At 42.1% G+C, this 20000-nt stretch overlaps 1 protein-coding gene across 1 annotated transcript in view; it reads left to right on the forward strand.

Moving 5' to 3' along the window:
* LOC143040956 (substance-P receptor-like) overlaps positions 1–20000 on the forward strand; it is a 382403-nt gene that overhangs the window by 9097 nt on the left and 353306 nt on the right. The window contains exon 2 of the mRNA XM_076212389.1: positions 16664–17750. The gene's annotated coding sequence lies outside the window, so the exon portion shown is untranslated. The remainder of the gene's footprint in view (positions 1–16663; positions 17751–20000) is intronic.

A 20000-nucleotide genomic window follows, 5' to 3' on the forward strand; every position in this document is an offset into this window, starting at 1 on the left:
TTTTCAAAGCTTCCTTGGTCCTCGTGGTAATCCTTCCCCTCCTCCTTGGAAAGGGGGAAAAGTTGAAGACCATCGGTTTCTCGTTCGTCCTCTGGAAAATAGTTGCTCTGGAGAGTCTGCAATCCTTTCCAGTAGTCACCGATCTCTCTCCAGATGGCCTCAGGAAGTATTTTATCGACGAGCGTAGCTTTCTTCAACAAAATGTCCCGAAGTCGGGAACTGGGTGGTCACTCTTCTTTCTACGAACCGTTTCCAGAGTTTCCTGTTGTTCCTCTTCACCTCTTTCTTCCACGTTTTCTCCTCTTCTTCCTCCTCGTCTTTCTTCTCCTCCTTCTTCTCCTCCCCCTCTTCGTTGGAGAAGTCTCCTTTCGTACGATAACTTTGGAGTCATCTCTTTCCTTTAAGCCTCCAACCTTCTCTTCCGCCTCTCTCCAACGTCTATAATTTACTTTAGGGGAAACTTTTCATTCCACACACACACACACACACACACACGTTTATCGATGAGGCCCAATCCATTTCCCTTCCCCATCCCCTGTCACCTCATCACTTCCTTTTCTCACTCAATACCTATCTCCCCTTCCCATTCTCTCTTCTTCTCCATCTTTTTCTTCTCCATTTTCATTTTCTTCTTCCTCTTCTTCCCTCTCTCGCCTCCTGTTCGCTTCTATCTTTCCTTCTTCCCCCTCTACCTCCCGTTTTCTATCTCCTCTTCGTTTCCCACATTCCCTTTCCCTACCGCTCTGTCTCTTCCATTTCTCTCCTTTTATTTTCTCCTCAATCTCCTCCCACCTCCCCTTCCCTCGTCTTATTTCCCCTTTCCTTTCCCCTCTTGGTGCCAACGACCCCTATCCTTCACGGTGCCGGACAACTCCCTGCCAGTCAGTCAATCAATCAATTTCCCCTCATCTTTACCCTCTTCCTCTACCCTCCACCTCCCTCTTCACTCCCATTACAATTCTCCCACTCCCATTCCCTTCACCTCCCTCTGCCTCCCACTCTCCTTGTCTCCCTTTCCTCCCTCCTCTCTTGTTCCTCTTCTTATTCTTCTCTTATCCTCCTCCCTCCTCTACCTCCCATGTTCCTTCTCCTCCTGTTCTTCCCGCGCTAATGTCAATTAATTTCCTACGAAATCGTAAGGAGAGTTCGGTCGACCATATTCTGATACGCGCGTGCATATTTACGTATGTGCTTGGTTTTGTGTATAATAAATAAATTACTGGCAACAGGTTGCTATAGTTTATAACTTTGGGTGATGTGAAAACATACCTTAAATCAACCAAAAGACTCTTCAAATTTTGAATACATGTACACACACACACACACACACACACACCTCTCATGGCGCTGTGGTTAGAGCTCTGGCCTGCCACTACGGAGGTCCGGGTTCGACTCTCGCCCGGGGCTGAAATAATATCAGTATCGCAGCGCTGAGGTGTTACTCCAACTCTCGTGGGCGGGGAGTTGGGGGGGTGTGTGTGTGCAAGGTCATAGCATTACCCATAGATCGGACCTACGAGCTCTGAGCTCTCTTCCAGGAGGGAAATAGCTGTCGATCACGAGTCCAACACGTGATCCAAAGACCAAGTGAATACACACACACACACACACACACACACACGGCGGTCCGGGTTCGAATCCCGCCCAGGGTTGAAATAATTTCAATATCGATGCGCTGCGGGTCGTTACTCCAACTCACGTGGGCGGGGAGCTGGGCGTGAACCATAGTCATGCAGCCTTTTTATCATGATTGCAAAATATGAAAATAATATGTATATATAATGTATATATTACTTTTAGCTTCGGCTATCCTTCCTCTCCACTGAGCCTCTTTAATCTGTCACCTACCACTTCTGTGACGCCAATCTTTTCTGCCCGATTTTACCTCCAAGGATAAAAGCAAAGGTAATTACGGTCGAAAAACTAATCCTAATCCTCCTCCCTCTACTCTTCCTCCCTCACTTGTTCCTTCTCTCCCATCTTGCCCCTACACCTCCTTCTCCTCCTCCTCCTCCTGCTCCCTCTTCTTCTCCTTCTACTTCTTCTTTTTCTTCTTCTTTTTTTTCTTCTTCCTTTCTTCTTTTTCTTCTTTCTCTTCTTCTTCTTCTTCCTTTTCTTCTTTTTCTTCTTCTTTTCATCCTTCTCCTTTTCTTTCTCCCACCCTCCTCCTCATCCTATCTCACCTTATCTCCTTTTCCTTCTCTTCCTTCTCCTCTCCTCTCCTTCTCCTCTCCTTTTCCTCCTTCTACGTCCTCTTCTCTTCCATTTCCTCCTTCTATTACTACTATTATTTCTACTTTAATATTTATCTTTCTTCTCCTAAGATTCTTCCTCTTCCACCTCTTCCTGTTCCTCCTTCTCCTCCTCCTCCTCCTCCTCCTCCTCCTTCTCCTCCTCCTTCTCCTTCCCCTCCGCCTTCTTCTCCCCTTTCTCCTTCCTCTCCTCCTCCTATTTCCTTTCTTTAACATTTTCCTTCCATTTTCTCTTTTTCCCCATTTCGCCTCTTCTCATCATGATTTTTACTTTTTTGCTCTTTTTACTTTTATTCCTATTTCTGCTCCTACTCTTTATTTTCCGTTTCCTCTTCGTTTTCCTCTTTTACCTCCTATTCTTCGTGCTCCTTTTCCTCCTCCTCCTCCTCCTATTCCTACTCCTGCTCTTCTCCTCGTCTTCCTCCTTCACCTCTTCCAACTCCTCCCCCTACTCCTCATCTTTCTCCTCTTCCTTCTCCTCCTTCTCCTCCTCCTCCTCCTCCTCCTCCTCCTCCTCCTCCTTCTCCCCCTCCTATTACTACTCCTGCTCTTCTCCTCATCTTCCTCTTTCACCTCTTCCAACTCCTCCCCTACTCCTCATCTTTTTTCTCTTCCTTTTCCTCTTCCTTCTCTTCCTTCTCCTCCTCCTCCTCTTACTCCTATTCCTGCTCTTCATTCTCCTCTTCTTACTCTTTCACCTCTTTCAACTCTTCCCCCTACTCCTCATATTTTTCCTCTTCTCCTCCTCCTCCTCCTCGTCCTCGTCCTCTTCCACCTCGTCCTCCTCCTCCTCGTCCTCCTCCTCCTCGTCCTCTTCCTCCTCTTCGTCCTCCTCCTCCTCGCCCATCTCGTCCGTCTTGTTCACACTCCCCCTGTCAAATTCCTCGACGGCCACCAGAGCCGATCGCCCTTTTGGTACAAGTTGGTATCGTTTGAGATCTCTCTTGATATCCGTGCCCAACCTTGAACATGTGGTTCTGATCTCCTCCACCCTTTCCTCCTCCTCCTCCTCTTCCTCCTTCTCCTCCTCCTCCTCCTCCTCCTCTCCCCTTCGTCTTTACCTTCTCCCCCTACCCTACACCTCACCTCCTACCCACCCTCTCCCACTCTCCCTCATCATACTCCGAACAGTGATAATTTTTTTCTCAGACTTTCTGCCCTCCCCCCTCCCCCCACCCCCGACCATCTCCTCCAACTTCGTCTCCCCCCCCTCCCTCACGTTCCTCCTTTCCTGGTTCCTCCCCCCTTTCCCCTTCTTCTTCCTCTTTTCTCTCTCAGTTTTCTTTCTCCTCACTCTTTCTCCCTTCCCATTTCTTCTTTCTCTACGCTACCCTCCCTTTCACTCCAGCTCCTTCTCTCCCTCCCTCTCCCCTCCACTTACTCTCCCCCCTTCCCTCTCTTCCTCCCTTTACCCCCCCATTTTCTTCCCTTACTCAGGACTGTATTCTTCTCCGAGATGTGATCCATTTTGATATTGAGATTTGGTTGACCCCCCCCCACACCCCGCATCCCCCATCTCCCCCATCCCCCACCCTAATCCCCCACCCTAATCCCCCACCCTAATCCTGATTTGACTCGTGGACCTGTCTTTGCTCCCTATCCCCCAACATCCCCCACCCTAATCCCCCACCCTAATCCTGATTTGACTCGTAGACCTGTCTTTGCTCCCTATTCCCCCACCCCCCCAAGTTCCAATGCCGCGCCCTGGGGCCCTGGTTCTCAAATTGGGGGCCCTGGCTCTCAAATTGGGGGCCAGTAGACCTTTAGGGAACCACTTGATCTCACAAGGAGATTCACAAGCCGAGGCCTAGCCGAGGCCTAGCGGTAGTTTAGTGTTAAGATGACCCACAAGAGGCGAGAGACCATGAGTAAATATAGTTAGTGGATATTCTGTTTAGTGTTAAGATGACCTACAAGAGGTGAGAGACTATGAGTATAGTTAGTGGCTATTCTGTTTAGTGTTAAGGTGACCTACAAGAGGTGAGAGGCCATGAGTAAATATAGTTAGTGGCTATTCTGTTTAGTGTTAAGGTGACCTACAAGAGGTGAGAGACTATGAGTATAGTTAGTGGCTATTCTGTTTAGTGTTGAGATGACCTACAAGAGGTGAGAGACTATGAGTATAGTTAGTGGCTATTCCGTTTAGTGTTAAGATGACCTACAAGAGGTGAGAGGCCATGAGTAAATATAGTTAGTGGCTATTCTGTTTAGTGAGAGGCCATGAGTAAATATAGTTAGTGGCTATTCTGTTTAGTGTTAAGGTGACCTACAAGAGGTGAGGGGTCATGAGTAAATATAGTTAGTGGCTATTCTGCTTAGTGTTTAGATGACCTACAAGAGGTGAGAGGCCATGAGTAAATATAGTTAGTGGCTATTCTGTTTAGTGTTAAGGTGACCTACAAGAGGTGAGGGGCCATGAGTAAATATAGTTAGTGGCTATTCTGTTTAGTGTTAAGGTGACCTACAAGAGGTGAGGGGCCATGAGTAAATATAGTTAGTGGATATTCTGTTTAGTGAGAGGCCATGAGTAAATATAGTTAGTGGCTATTCTGTTTAGTGTTAAGGTGACCTACAAGAGGTGAGGGGCCATGAGTAAATATAGTTAGTGGATATTCTGTTTAGTGTTAAGGTGACCTACAAGAGGTGAGGCGCCATGAGTAAATATAGTTAGTGGCTATTCTGTTTAGTGTTAAGGTGACCTACATGAGGTGAGGGGCCATGAGTAAATATAAGACACGTGAGGAAACAAGTTGACTTTCTTTCCTCTAGATCAGCGTTTCTCAACCTTTTTACCTTTGCGTGACCTTTGAAATAAATTGCATGTCTCAAGGAACCCCTGCGCAAAAAACAAAAAACAAAAAAAAAAAAACATATACCATATCTTTCTCATTTTATTTTCATCGTAATAATAGGTTAGATAGGGTGATGTCTATATTACATTATTGCAATAACCAAGAATATGTCATGCGTGTTTAATCATATTACGTATATGAAATTAAATACAAAATCGAATCCTCTTCATTGTGTATCGAGGGCAAATTGGGGAAGCCTTTTGTGTTGGGGAGGGACGTGATGTAGGTTCATCTCCCCACGCCATTCAGGCGGACCTCGGACCCTTATCCCTTCACCATCGAGACGCTGTCATGGAGATGAAGATCAAAGGCTGGCTCAACAAAACAGGAATAGGAGTGCCCGTGAGAGTGGGAGTTAGGGAGTGGGATTTAGGGAGTTGATGAATCATCGTAATTATATGACTCTCTTACGTGGCCGATTTCTGACAAAACCTCCCAAGTCAGCTCTGGCACTCTCGACGTGTCAGCCTCGACGCCTGACAGGTCCTCTTGTCCTCCAGACTACCAGTTCTAATCTTCTGTGTTGTAACTTTTCCTCCACGGCTCCCTCAGCCCCACTAAGTAAAATGTTCTCCACCTTAATAGGTTTGGTCTCAACTAAGCGACCACATACCAAGTCCTCCCCTTCCTACTCCTCCTTTCTTTTCCTTTCGTCTTTTTTTTTTCTTTCTTATTTTTCTTGTACTTGTTGTAATTCTTCTTCTTCTTTTTCGTCTTCTTCTTCTCCTTTTTCTTCTTCTTCTTCTTCTCCTTCTTCTTCTTCTTCTTCTTTTTCTTCTCCTTCTTCTTCTTTTTCGTTTTCTTCTTCTTTTCCTTCTTCTTCTTCTTCTTCTCCTTCTCCTTCTTCTTGTTCTTCTTCTTCAACTTCTTCAACTTCTTCTTCTTCTTTTTCTTCTTCTTCTTTTCCTTCTTCTTTTTCCTTCTTTTCCTTCTTCTCGTTTTCTTCTTCTTCTTTACCTTCTTTGTTTCATCGTCTTTTTATTCTCTATAGGATTCTTCTTATTTGCTATCTTTATCTTTATTCCTTTTATGCTCTAATTTTTTCTTTTTTGTGAGTTCCTCTTCTTCTTCTTTATGTTTCTTCTGTTTCTTTTTTTGCTTCTTCCTCTTTTTCATTTTCTTCTGCTTCTCTTGCTTTTTCTTCTTATTATTCTTCTTTTGTTTCTTCTTCCTCTTCTCCTACTTCTTTTTCTTTTTAACGTCTTATTGTTCATGATTTTGTTTGTGTTCTTCCTTTTCTTCTTCTTTTCACACCTTCATTCTCCAATTCTCTTCCTTTCCTCCTTCCTGTCCTCCTCCCCTCATCTTTCTTCTCGACCTCGCTCCTCCTCCTTTTCTTCCCTCCTCTTCTACACCTCCAATTCCTTCCATTGCTCTTCCTTCCCTTCTCTTCTCCCCTATCCTCTTCTTCCTCCCTGGCCTCCTCTGCTTCCTCCTTCCTCCTCCTTCCTCCTCCCTATGTATTTGAAATGCCTCTTGAATAATTCATGATTCGTTTTCCTCCCTCTCTCTTCCCCCACCCTCCCTCCCTCTCTCTTTTCCTCTCTCCCTTCACCCGTCTTTTGTCGTTTAGCTGGCCCAAGGTCTGTGTACGACGCTAACTCAGCGTCTCTTTCTGCCCGTTCCAATCCTACTTTCCACATCTTCAGGCCAACTTCCCGGTCCAAATGAACCTCAATATTCGGCTCAGTTCCCCCAGATATCATTATATATTCAATTCACCACATGTCGAGCTTTCAAACACTCGGAATGACGTAGCGAGACTGTGTATCGTTGTCTTCTCTGTGGTATTCTGCGTGGATAACTCGACTTCGTTGTAGTGACAGAAGTAGAGGACAAATGTACCGTACAATCACGCTTTCACGTCTGCAATTCACGAGGAAAATTACTTCAACACACTTCTTTTCTCTCTCTCTCTCTCTCTCTCTCTCTCTCTCTCTCTCTCTCTCTCTCTCTTATTTTTTATAGACTACTACCAAAAGGTGTTCTTCTTCTTCTTCTTTAAGAATTTTTCCTCAACGCTTTCTTCACCTCCCCCAAGTCCTCATACAGTAATCTAAGTATCCATATTACATACACTATACATACTCGTATACATATATATATGCTAATAAGAACACGGGTACGTGTGTTCACTTATGCAAAGTAGACCACGTGGAAAAAGTATATTACATCTTCAGTGCAAAAAGTACTTTTTGCCCTGAAGATGTAATATACGAAAGCGCTATGCTTCGTTAGTTTCTTTTTCCAAGTGGTCTACTTTGCACACACACACACACACATATATATATATATGTATTTTTTTTTTTTTTTTATTTTTTGCAGTAATTCACAAGGCACACGTGAAAATAATATGCAGAAAAAAACACTGGGAAATAAGAAGCTTAGTTCGAACGTTTTCGACTATTTAAGACATTATGAAGGAATACACAGTTACAGAGACAAAGGTGGATATATATACATAAAGTAGAAGACAAGCTAGGAACATGGGAAGCCTCGGTAGCCTCGGTAGCCTCTTGGCCTCAGAGCGGTAGGTTCGAGTCCTATGCGCGACGGCCCTAAAAATTATCTGATTGATGTCGTTGTCCACTAGCGAATTTCTCATATAGATACATATACATATACATACACATATACATATACATATACGGACATTATATATATATATATATATATGTGTGTGTGTGTGTGTGTGTGTGTGTGTGTATGAGTGTGTGTGTGTGTGCGCGCGTGTGTGTATTTCAAGGGTCCTGTACTTTTTTTTTATAAAGGGGGATAGCCGATCTAAAATTCTGACCAACGTTGTACATAAATATATGCCCGTTGAACCTCTCTTCCTATCTCGGCGCCTGGGAGATAAGAAAGAGGCCGCTCCGTTTCCTGCCGCGCTGCTGTGCAAGTTTACCTGAAAAAAAGAAAAAGAAAAAGAAATCCTATCTTGTGGTTCTTCTTTTCTCCTGGCCTGTATTTTCTTGTCCCTTTGCAGTATCGCTTCAATGATCGTGTCATGGTGGATAATGTTAAGAAAATATATATAATTACAGTAGATAACAGTGATATTGCTTAAGCGATGATAATAGCAATAATAGTAACTATGTTTATTACAGTGGTGATAGTATTAATGATAATATTATTGTCGTCACTATTAATATTATTGGTAAATGCATTCCATTTTTTTTTTTTTGTCTCTTCATCCATTATTGTCATCCTTCTCCTCCATTCCCCTATTCCCCCCTCTCTCCTCCTCTCTCCCTCTCCTTTCTCTTCTCTCCCCAGTCCCCTCTCTCTGACAGGGACCGTCTGTCTTCTTAGGCCCAGCGCATGTGTGCAAGCCATTTTTTTTTCTTCTTTTCTTTTTTTTAAATCTATTCCTCCCCTCACTCCCTACGAACTTTCCCCATCGGTTGGTCACGTCGCTCCCTAAGCCTTTAGATCGTTTCTTTCATTCCCCCACCGCCGTTTCCCCTCTTCTTTTCCCCCTCCCCTCTGTTCATTCACTTCTGTACTCCTTTCATGTTAACTTCGTCGAAGTTTTCTTTCCAAAATGGTTGAACATTTTGAAAAAAACATTGTGTAGATATATATATTTTTTATCATTACTTCTTTTCCATTTTCTATGTTGATACGCATTTTTCGACTCTTGAACAGAATAGGCGTGGTTCATCGAAAGAATAGAATAATCTCAGCCAGAAAGAAATATATATATATATATATATATATATATATATATATGTATATATATGTATATATATTTATATGTACAGTATATGTATATATATACATATATATATGTATATATATAATTATATATACATATGTATATACATATATATATATATATATGTGTGTGTGTGTGTGTGTGTGTGTGTGTGTGTGTGTGTGTACAGTATGTGCATGTGTGTGCGCTCGCGCGTCCGTTTGTGTGTGTGTGTGCATGTATATGTATGTGTGCGTGTGTGACTGATTTCCCCGTTTCCTGGGTGATCGGGAGGTGGAAGAATTAAAAAAAAGTGATATACGCCCCCGTTCACGGACCGAGAATTCTCTTCCCTCATCTTCCTGGATCCGACGAATCTCCTGCAGATTGTCTCCAAGAGTCAATCAACTTCTTGCCCCCCTGAAACTCTAAACCCAGAAGACGACTTGACGTCAGAAGTCGTTGTCCAATGCCTATTCTTCAGCAGAAGTGATGTTTGGATGAACGTGATGGCCGAGTTCAGTGTACTCGCTTATGGTCGACCTGTGTACCGAGACATTTTATTTTATTTATTCATTTATTCATTCATTTATTTATTTATTTATTTTTCGATCAAACGAGAATTGTGGCAAATTTATTATCCTTGGGACGGAGCCTCTTCCGCTTTGATCCCGATAATCAACTTCCCTTCCCTTCCTTTTGACACCGGCGGCTTATGTAACACATGAATTACACATGTACCTTGATTTGGTTTAAGAAACGTGTGATAAAGATGGTCGTGTTGATTACCATAATCAACTTTACAAACGTATTAATTTCAACGCGCAATTAAAAGAAAAACAAAATATTAATTATTCAACGGCGCGGAAGGAAGGGAAGTCTGGGTCATTGGGATCAAGCCAGGAGAGTCTGTAGAATATTCAATTGGACGTAGAAGTGGATCAAAGTTCCTCAGCGTGTGGTCTGTAGAAGATAGAAGAGCAGCATCGCCCTCAGACTCAATAGACTCATTCCGTACTCCTTCTTCTCAAGGTCCATCTCCTTAAAAAAAAAAAAAAAAAAAAAAAAAAAAAAAAAAAAAAAAAAATTGTATCCCACCCACACACCCACACATGATTTCACCCCCTTCCACCCTCAATTTGAGCTTATTATTTTCAACATTTTTGTTAATCTGCCCTTCTTGCTCATCGTTATAACCCCGTCACTTATATTTTCTTATACTCCTTTCCTCGTAGCTCATATTTCCAAATGTCCCTACTTCAGTCTCTCTCTTAGAACCTTTTGAGTACGGTAGTGGGTTTGTTTCATCTGAAAAACATGGCCGTGTAATATCCAGAAGAAAAAATACAAATAAATCTATTTGCCACCGAGAGGTGAATCCTTACCTGCCGCCCCTTTCCCCGTCTACAGTGGTGTCAAATGCCATTGTCCCCTACCTGTCCTTACCCCTCTACCCTCCTCTCCTTCCCTCCTCACCTCACCTCCCCTCTCCCCTCCCCTCCCCTCTCCGTACCGCTGATGTCCCCTTCCCCCTACTCCTACTCTTCCAGACGCATGGTCTGTGTTTGTGGCCAAGAAAACTTTTGCTCGTCTCAACAACGCAACGAGTGGTTGGACCCGGCACCTTGCAACAAACTTTTTAGTTGTCCATTATCTTTTATCATGCAGTTGTTAACTTGCTAGGACGCTGGTAAATGGAAGAAAACTGGATTTTTTTTTTTTTTTTTGGGGGGGGGGGGTTCGTCCAGGTGGGAGACTGGTTCGGATTAATTTGCCTAAATTTGGAGATGCTGAAGTTAGAATAAGCCGACTTTTGGCCGGACGCGTCCTCCTTTCAGAGTTTATGAAACAATTAAATAATTATGGAAGAACAACTATAGCGACAAGTAAATTTTTATAACATAAGAACATAAGAATGAAGGAGACTGCAAGAGACCATAAGGCCTACACTAGGCAGCTCCGTATCCATGAAAAAGGTTAAAGTGTGAACAGTTTAGCGGAAGGAGGAGAGGTCCTTTTAGGTGAATAAAGTCGGCGAACTCCTTTAACAACATCCTTCCTCCATTCTCTCTCCTCTCTTTTCCCCCCTCTCTTCCCTCTCTTCCCACCAGACCTTCTCTCCCTTCAAGTGACACAAAGTTTCTTCGTATTTGTCTCAACTTCCAGTTCCATCCCAGGAGTTCTCCTTATCTTTTGCGTGATCATTAAGAATCCAGTGCAACGGCCCAATTTCCAGAGGGTTAGGGTGCGGAAATTGAGCCATAGCGTCTCTCTTATGATCCTTACGATCGTTCCAGAAATCCAAATGACTCATTTTCTCCCCCTATATCGCGTTGCAAACACTCCAACGTGTGATTCGTCATGTACTCTTTCCTAGGTTGATGAATCTCCCAGCTCCTCTCTCTCTCTCTCTCTCTCTCTCTCTCTCTCTCTCTCTCTCTCTCTCTCTCTCTCTCTCTCTCTCTCTCTTTCTCTCTCTCTCTCTCTCTTCCTCTCTCTCTCTCTCCCTCTCTCTCTCTCTCTCTCTCTCTCTCTCTCTCTCTCTCTCTCTCTCTCTCTCTCTCTCTCTCTCTCTCTTTTCATGGTGTTTAACTCGTCAAACTTTCTCTCTCTCTCTCTCACACACACACACACACACACATACAAACACACACACACACACACACACACACACGGGGATATGCTCAAGGTCATCGTTTTTGCATCAGAGAACAGAGGGAACCGTTTTCACGCCTCCTGCGAAGGAAGCCCCCCCCCCCCCGTGTCAAAGTCACTGTGGTTAGTCATGTTTCACTTCCTCGCGTTTTTTTTTTTTTTTTTAATGATTCCGTTTATTTTGGTTGTTGTAAAGCGATTTTATATGGATAAAAGAAGTCTACCCCGCCGTGTGTGTGTGTGTGTGTGTGTGTGTGTGTGTGTGTGTGTGTGTGTGTGTGTGTGTGTGTGTGTGTGTGTGTGTGTGTGTGTGTGTGAAACGATTAGTAAGCTTTACTTTAGTCGATCTTGTCTACCCTAAAACTCAAACTCATGATCCTCCTCACTCCCGCCACACACGCCTCTTCTTCCTCCTGACCCTCTTCCTCTCTCTCTCTCTCTCTCTCTCTCTCTCTCTCTCTCTCTCTCTCTCTCTCTCTCTCTCTCTCTCTCTCTCTCTCTCCCTGCCCCTCCTATATCAGTTTGCCTTCACTTTGTTATTCATCTTTATTCCCCTTTCGTATTTTTCCCCTGTAGGCGCCCCATTGATAAACTCCCTCTCTAGTCCTCTCTGAGACCCCTCCTTCCCTCCCTCCCTCCCTCCGTCCCTCTAGGACACTGATAAAGGAGCTCCATTTTTTTTTCTGTGGGCGCGGGGAGCGTACTGATTGCATAAGGTTATGTACGAGATAGACCTGCTAGTAAAAAAAAAAAAAAAAAAAAAAAAAAAAAAATCTCGCCTCCTCTGAAGGGAAGTGCCCTTGCGAAGGGAGTTGTCATTCTGAGGCGTCCGCTCCTCTTGGCTCCCTTCCGTGTCGGGTGGTCGTATTCCTTTTCCCCGTCTGTCGCCATGCGATTTTATTCAGCCTGGGGTATGAAACGTGTCTCTCTGCCACGGGACAATATCTTTCAGGTGTCAATGGACAGAAGAGAAGCCCTGGAAAAGGGAATGAAGATTTCGGACATAGAGGGAACGACCCGAGCGTCAAGAGGTACGGAAGCGAGCCACGGATTCTATCAGGGGAAAGAGAAGCGAAGGCTTCTGATAACACAATGTCAAGGAAAAGGAAATAACAGGTCGGCTGTACGACAAAGACGAAAGAATCTAGAGAAGACAACGCATCCAGGAGGAAAAAAAAAAAAAAAGGAGAACTCAGAGATAAGGGAAGAAGAAGAAGAAGAAGAAGAAAAAAAGGAATATAGTATCTCAGGACTGCAATCGACGGCCAGGGCAGGAAAGGTTCTGGTGGAGAATGGAAGATGAAAGGGGAACCAAGTATGGTATTACACGGGAAGGAAATGAAAAAGAGGAGGGAGAGCTTTTGGGTCGTGAAAGATAACGGTAGAATGATGATGCGGAAAATAATTGGACAAGAAATTTTTTTTTGGAAAAGAAATAACGGACACCAAGGAAGCTGCCAAGGACGGGTAATAGTGTCCAGGCGCTCACGAAGTCATTCAACCTGACAATCAAGTGTTTTCCATTACCATTGTTGAACAAACAACATACACACACACACACACACACACACACACACACACACACACACACACACACACACACACATATATATATATATATATATGTATGTGTGTGTGTGTGTATGTATATATATATGTATATGTATGTGTGTGTGTGTGTGTGTATATATATACATATATATATATATATATATACACATACATATATATATAAATATATATATATACATATATATATATATATATATATATGTGTGTGTGTGTGTGTGTGTGTGTGTGTGTGTGTGTGTGTGTGTGTACTATATATTACAAATTTAATAATGAATAGATTAGATATACGTACATATGCACGTACATATACATACATACATACAGTATACACATACATATTGTACATATACACATACATGCATATATATACATGAATGCGTACATACATACATGCATGCATACATGCATGCATGCATACATACGTACATACATATATGCATGCATATTTGAATGCAAAAGAAGAACTTTCAAGGACTCGAGCAAAATTTCATAAATACCGAATGAAATTTTGATCATTACGTGATTACATGTACGAAGAATATAATGAGTTCCTTTAGAAAGATTCACAGATAGAAGGAGAGAATGGTTCAAGAGAAAATATGAGATAGCAAATTCTCGGAGAGATCTACTCTGGATAAGATGGAAGAGACAAAACTTGTCAACGATATTAAGGACCGCAAAAACATAAATATATAAGACCAGAAATGGAAGGAAAATTTGGGGAAATTTGTTATAGTGAATATTGAAAATTAAAAAAAAAGATTATCGTTACATAAAGAACATACTTAAAATAAAAGACAAAATCTTATAAATGAGAACACGTGGATAATTAATCGCTTCTAAACAAAGCTATATGCACAACTCCGAAGGACCGATTCCTGAGAGGGCACAGTGTAAATTTAGGCTGCATTGAGGTCTCCGAGAGTATCTGGAGCCTGACTTGGGGGTGATATTATCATATATTAGAGGGAACGAGGAATTTGTGTGTCAGACCACGATGAGAGGAAAGCAAAGGATCGGATGTCATCGGACGAGTTTTTGAAAGAATTTGCAAAAATCTACAAATCGGAGTTTTGCAAATTCTTTCAGAAACCCGTCCAGGACATTTTCGAGACTTTTTCTAGACACAAGAAGGTTTTCATTTAGATGAGAAGCTTTTGGGTGTGCGGGGGGAGGCAAACAAAGAACCAATCTAGAAGAAAGGATTTAGGCGTTTAGAGGACTTATCTAGCTTCCCATTGACATTGGGAAATGGCGAGATGGAATCATCCAAGAAGGGAGAATTAGATGCAAAGAAACGAAATTGATCTCAGATAGCCAATTGGTTTTAGGATTGGAGAGACTATGTGTATTGCATATGAAATTTCTGTGATAAAGTAATTGAAACGCTTCAATAAAGAAATAGATGGGTCACTTAAGTTGCCTTGATTAAGAAATCGAAAAGGCAACATTTATAAAAAAAGAAAAAAAAAACAGACATGGAAAAGCGAAAAGAAAGAACGATAATTTAGATGAAATTTTGTTTGAATGGAGGAATGATGAGCTGAACTTTCATCAATTAGGGTAATAGCCGATTACGAACCCAACATTTAATGTAGGACTGTGGTAAATCATATATATACATATATATATATATATATATATATATATATATATATATATATATTAGTAAATATGACCCTAAAGTTCGCTTTATGATGTTCAAAATCATTGGGGAAGTCTTCTTAGGACGCCCTATGGTTTCTGGGATGGTATCTCCAGCCTTCCTCCCACCCGAAATTGCACCATGTATCTCTTGACTTTATAATTGGCCACCTCCAACACTTCATTGATTTATTTTGTTTCATGGCCTGCCTTCTTTAGTCCAATGACTTGGGCAATTATATATTTAGTTAATTCCTTTGTAGGAGCCATGGGAAAGATACAGACCCTAAGAAAATGAAGAAAACCAATGTGAAAAGAGACAAGGTCCTGAAGAGAGGGCTTACATATATACGTTCTTCCCATGGCAGTGTGGGAGCGATTGGCTGGGTTCTCCCTCACACTCCACTCTGTTGGCCCAACGTGACATAAGAGGGTTGCCAGATACATTCTATCTACATAATTTCACCTCAGAAAAGGCCTTCCTATTTTCGTCATAAATAATTGGCCGCAAGGGGTAGGGGCTGCGTACTATTAGTGATTACTGAATGTATATATATGTATATACTGTATATGTATATATATATATATATATATATATATATATATATATATATATAATGTGTGTGTGCGTGTATATATATATATATAGAGAGAGAGAGAGAAAGACAGACAGACAGACAGACAGAGAGAGAGAGAAAGATAGAGGGAGAGAAAAATCCCTTTCTGGCTATTTGAAAAATCGGTTGAGTTTACTCCAACAAAATATAGTTTTCCACGCCGAGAAAGATCGTAACCTGGCTGTGAAGGTATTCATAGGGTACACACACACACACACACACACACACACACACACACACACACACACACACACACACACACACACACCACAGCGTAGCTCCCCTTCCCGTAGAATACCAATAGGGAAATGCACAGAAGAAATCTGAAAAAAGAACAGCTTTCCACACCGAGTAAGAGATATATGGAACAAAATGAAAGAGAAAACAGTGAGTGCTAAAACTATACACGATTTTAAGAAGTAACTGGGTGCGGAGATACAACTGCGGGTTACTACGAGCATAGCTCTTCTCCCGCAAAATACAACTAGGTAAATACAATTAGGTAAACACGCGGACACACATGCGCATACACACACACACACACACACACACACACACACACACACACACACACACACACACACACACACACACACACACACACACACACATACACACTTATACACACACACACACACACACATACACACACATACACACACATACACGCACGCACACACGCACACACACACACACACACACACACACACACACACACACACACACATACTGTGCATGTACAAAACACAGAACCACGTAGACACGTATACACGTGTAAGTATGAATGTACAGGTGCGAATTTTGTGGCACCTGATCTCCTTCCGTACCGGGTGGTACTCTCTCTCCACTTTTGTCTGCCGCCCGGCCATTTCATTCAACTCAGCGATGTCCTCTTGAGGGATGATGGCATATGTTCACAATCACCTTTTATTTTATTATTATTATTATTGTTATTATTATTATTATTATTATTATTAATTCTTCTTCTTCTTCTTCTTCTTCTTCTTCTTCTTCTTCTTCTTCTTCTTCTTCTTCTTCTTCTTCTTCTTCTTCTTCTTCCTCCTCCTCCTCCTCCTGTTGGCGCCAGGATCATTCATCTTCGTGAGATCCCCCCCTTGGCGCCGGAAGGGTTGATCTTGACGACAGGGATCATATGCATAATTTATTTTGCTTGGCGCCAGACATATTCGCACAGTTTCGGGAACGTGGGGGGGCGGGTTGGTTGCTGTACGCCATTCGCCGCGGGACGTCTGCCTGCCTGTATTGTGACCTCGTTTGTTTCCCGACAGTAACATTGGGCGCATGGAATTTCTCTCCGATTTTGAGACGAGGTATTTGAGAACGTTTTCTGCTATAATAATTTTTTTTTTCCAGATATTTGGTTCTTTAAGGCGGAAAAATGGATAACAAGATGAATCCAACTGTGAAAATGATTATGGAATGGTGACTTGAAGAATATTATAAAAGATATACCTGCACACGAAATAATCATGAGAAAAGAGGACAAGAGGAAATTAATACACGATGACGAAAGAAAGACTAAAGGAAAAGCAAATTGCCACGAAGTAAACAGAACTGTGATAGAAAGGATTTGCAGTACAAACAACTAAACCCATTTGTGTGTATTCACACACGTATATTGACTGAAACGCAAGCGACTAGTCACAGGAATACTGGAATAATGATTCCTAAATATTCCATTTTTGCGAGGTAGTCTCCTCTTTTGTCTGTACCTTGCAACCCGTGCTCAGTGAAAGAGCTTTATGAAGTCTGGAACGCAGCCAGTTGCAATTTCTGGGACCACTGCCTACACAAGAGCATCGTTGGAATAGCGTGCGAGTCTAATAGTATTGCTCCTTTCACCGGCAAAAACGAAAAAAAACGAAAAAAAAACGGCATCACTTTCCACAAGACAGTTTTCAAATCACGTATTTGTTTAGTGGTCTGGTTTTGTTTACTAAGTTCCGCTACTTGAAACTTAACGGCTTATGATGACATTCCGTCGCGGTTATTATTGGAGTGTAAGTGTGTGATCTGAACTGATGAACCCGTGACTAGTCACCAGAACACTGGTCTACAGTGCTTTGACTTAGATAACAGTGTGACTTTCATAGCGGTGTACGTATTGTGTTGGGACACGTCTGCCATTTTCCTTTGAAATAACAAAAAGTGATAACTTGTGTATTGACGCATTTGGCAAACGTCCCCGGTTAAATGTGGATTATTATCCAAATTACTGCATATGATAAGTAAAGAGGATCAAGACATTTGTGACTCTTTGAAAATAAGTCTGTAAGAACTTCGAATGTCATAATGATATACGTTCTATTGGAGTTATGATTTCGTGGACGAACTAAATCTAAAGTGGAAAAAGTGGAATTTGTGAACTGAAAAAGATAAAAACCTGGGACCTGATGGTCAACTAGTTGACCTGATTTCATCGCAACGGAGACTAAAGAAGGTATGTATGTATGTACGTATGCATGTATATATGACATTACACTTATGTAGTGCAACTAAAAATACTTGTCCAGTCTACCATCCAGCAATGGCATAAGCTATTGTGGGTTTCGATCTTTTCTCACCACAACGAGGACCCGAGTTCGATCCCCCTAAGGTTACCAATGACAGGAACGTTTCCGTGCTACCCAAATACACAGGGCAAAGGTGACTGCCTCGGTTGCAGTAAAGCGTCTATTTGCGTTGTGGTATCATTCACCAACTAGCAAATAACATAAAAAGCTAACGTTACTATTGATAAGGTTATATGAATACTGTTAATTGATCAGAATGAAGTTGATATTAGATTTCAATGTGCTGCGTGCAAAACGAGCACAGATGATTTGGTTCCGTGGAAAAGTGACGATGGCCATATGGTAATTAAACGAGAACGTAGGATAGAAAACCACATGATCACAGGGAATAACGCTCGTGCGTCCTCTTAGCATTACGTTCATAGTTGCTTGCTCTGTTTCCGCCACGCCTTTACGTCCGAACCCTGCAGCTCACGATTTCCACGCGAACGAAAGGATCGCGAAAGAAAAGATCGCGAAGAAAGGATCAGAGTCACGTCACTTTGAAGACGTCGATCATATGAATATAATCTAATCACCTGGTCTTGGCCAGAAAAATCAGCGTCATTTTATTTATTTGTTATTATTATTATTATTATTATTTTTTTATTTTTATTATTATTATTATTATCATTATTATTATTATTATTATTATTATTATTATTATTATTATTAATATTATTATTGTTATCCTCTCCCGTCCTTCGTCCACAGACATTCCTCTCTTTTGTAATGCCCCTTTCACCCCATCCCATTTCATCCTAGGACGCCCCCTCATATTCACTCCTTCCATCTCTGCCTTCCACACTTCTTTTACTAATCTTTCTTCATTCATTCTTTCCATGTGTCCAAACCATCCTAATACTCTTTCATCAACCCTATCTCCCAGCTCCCTTTCCACCCCTGTTCTCCTCCTCACCTCCTCATTTCTCACTCTATCTAGCCAAGTAACCTCTATCATGCTTCTCAGACATTTCATCTCAAGCACATTCAAACTCCTTCTCCCTCTCTCACGTTCCGTGTTTCTGCCCTGTACAGTGCTGTTGGCACAATCACTCCTTCATATAACCTCCGCTTAGCACCCATTCCCAAATGTCTATTTCTCATTACACTTTTTAATCCACCAAGGCATTTACTCGCTTCTCTCAATCTACATTCTACCTCCACCTCCACTCCTCCCTCTCCTACCACACTCGCACCCAAGTATCTAAAACTATCCACTTCCTGTCTTTCACCCTTAATACTCACTTCCAGCCTGCTGTCACTCTCTCCCCTTGTACATCTCATCACCTTTTGCCCACATTTATCTTCAGCTTCCTTCTTTTACACCTTCTTAAACTCTGTCACTGACTTCCTCAATCCCTCCTCTGATCCTGCTACAAGCGTAGTGTCGTCAGCAAACAACAACTGGCTCACCTCCCACTTTTTCTCCGGGAGAGAACAGAAGATAGGGGTGAATGGAGAGGGGTTGTGTATAGATGATGCTGTGATGCATAAGGGGGAGTGGGTGGGGGTGAGGAAGTATGTATGAGAAAAAATATGACGCAGCCTGAAGGGATTTCTCCCCGCCTTCTCCTTTTCTGCATGGGGGGACGGAGAGGGGGGTCGCCGAATTTATAAAGCGTCCTTGCTGTGGATGTGCTGTGTCTTGCGACACTGCTTCTGACCCAGGGTAGTGGACACGATGCAGGGATGACCCGTCATCCAGGAGGTGTCAAGATAAGAGGGAGGGAGTAGGGTGGAAGGGAGTTGAATATATAGGAAATGGAATGGGTGGGAGTGGTTTCTATGCCTTTTTCTTTTTGGCTACCCCCGTGTAGGGGAAAAAGCCTTTGGTATATGTATGTATGTATATCACACAAAAGTTATGTCGTAGCACATTTGTAAAATAATACTGATAACCCACTTTCGGGGAAGAATAAGCGAAAGTATAAAGATCTGTATATTTCGATCACTAACTGTGATCCTCTTCAGCAGATGAAGAGGATCACAGTTAGTGATCGAAATATACAGATCTTTATTCTTTCGCTTATTCTTCCCCGAAAGTGGATTATCAGTATTATGTATGTATATATCATTATTATTATTATTTTATCACAAAGTAAGTGATGCTTATTATGTTGTCACCGTGGCAGAGA

The sequence above is a fragment of the Oratosquilla oratoria genome, chromosome 30, assembly GCF_046742065.1.
Source record: "Oratosquilla oratoria isolate Oo_2021 chromosome 30, ASM4674206v1, whole genome shotgun sequence".
Lineage (NCBI taxonomy): Eukaryota > Metazoa > Arthropoda > Malacostraca > Stomatopoda > Squillidae > Oratosquilla > Oratosquilla oratoria.